The sequence below is a fragment of the Aplysia californica genome, unplaced genomic scaffold (genome assembly GCF_000002075.1).
Source record: "Aplysia californica isolate F4 #8 unplaced genomic scaffold, AplCal3.0 scaffold00456, whole genome shotgun sequence".
Classification (NCBI taxonomy): domain Eukaryota; kingdom Metazoa; phylum Mollusca; class Gastropoda; order Aplysiida; family Aplysiidae; genus Aplysia; species Aplysia californica.
This window is the reverse complement of record NW_004797726.1, coordinates 276,514-278,114: the sequence shown is the minus strand read 5'-3', so window position 1 is coordinate 278,114 and position 1,601 is coordinate 276,514. Positions and strand designations below refer to the sequence as shown.

Genomic DNA, 1,601 nt, shown 5'->3' with positions numbered 1-1,601 from the left:
GAGAGGGGGGAGAAGGATGGATGGACGAGGCGAGTGTTGTTGTAATTAATTGTTGTTGTTGTTGCTGCTGTTGACGATTCTAATGTTTTTTATAAATTGTCGGCTTTCGTTGTCGTTGCTGCTGATTGTTTGCTGATGATATGTCACTTGCTTTTGTAGTTGTTATTGAAGTTGTTGTTGCTGTTGGTGGTGGTGGTGATGTTGTTTGTTGTTGTTTTTGTTGTTGGTGGTGGTGTTGCTGTTGAAGTTGTTGTTATTGTTGTTGATGACACTTACTTGGCTTACATGATGCATGAAAACGTGTCCCTTTTTTTCTTTTTTTTGGTGTTTTTTTTTTTTGGTAAGGAAAAACAATATCACTGCTTCCCAAGATGTTTTTCAGCGCATAAAACTACACACAGCATTTTCAACACTGTAAAGAGTCAATTAGCCAATGATCGCTGTATAGATTTCACACCATTTTCAGCAATGTAAAGAGTCAATTAGCCATTGATCATAGTGTAGTTTTCAAACCATTTTCAACCTCGCAAAGAGTGAATTAGGTAGTGATCACTGTATAATTTTCACGTCCTTTTCAATACAGTAAAGAGTCAACTGAACAATAAGGTGTCCTGGTTAGCCATGTTGTTATTATGTGAAGACGCCTTTAATCAACGCAAATACATCGGGCTGAATGGAGAAAATGGATTCTTGCCGGGCACACACACACACACACACTCATACACGTCAAGTCCTCAGTCACCCACACATATCACACACACACACACGGGAGTGGCAATGTGTACATGTGTACTTGCGTGTGTGCGTGTTGTGTGTGTGGATATAATGTGTGCGATACCTTTTTGAGCCGGGGCGGAAGTAGCAGAGCAGGCGACAGCCAGCTATCAAAGGACGCTACGCCATCACCCCCGCCCTCCCTCCCACCCTCGCTCTTTTCTTTCCTCCCTCCTTCCTTCCTTCCTTCTCTCCTTCCCCCCAGCAGAACTTTCCCACGAAAGCGAGCACAAGATAACACAACACAGACCTGCGTACAAACAAAGATTGACACACAAGGATCCCTCCCGGCGGTCCCTTTGTGGCCAGTCGGTTCGTCACAGGTGGACAGTCACTGGACAATAGACGACACCAGAATATCAGACCAGCGTGTGTGTTATTTCTCTACTCCCAGTCGTGAGTGTGTGCGGGGTTTCTTTTTTGTGTGAGAGAAAAAGAGAGAGAACTCTTTCTGTTTTCGGGGAATAGTGATAACCCTTCGTTCCGGTACTGGATATTCGGCCACTACTACTGCAACTACTGTTCCTTCAGAAAGGTATGTCTTTTTATTGTATTTATAGATAGATAGATAGATAGATAGATAGATAGATAGATAGATAGATAGATAGATTTGGGCCTGTCTAAGACGACCATTCCTTTTTGAGGAGAAAATGGTCATCTTAAACAGATCATCTTCTTGGACAGTGTTTTTGAAACATAGAAAAAAAACTCAAGAGGCAGAGGGGATGGGAAGTGGTCGTTTGTGGATTGGAGAAAAACGCAAAGGGGGGAGGGTGGCGTAGGAATGGTCATTTGTGTCGAGGGCAAGGAGTTTAGAACTACTTTTA

The 1,601-nt window shown here is 43.0% G+C and overlaps 1 protein-coding gene across 1 annotated transcript in view; it reads left to right on the top strand.

The window, feature by feature from the left end:
• Positions 1-758: 758 nt before the first annotated feature.
• LOC101856911 (sodium- and chloride-dependent glycine transporter 1) overlaps positions 759-1,601 on the top strand; it is a gene marked incomplete at its 3' end in the record, with an annotated part of 15,414 nt that continues 14,571 nt past the window's right edge. Inside the window, 1 exon segment of the mRNA XM_013086329.1 lies at positions 759-1,309.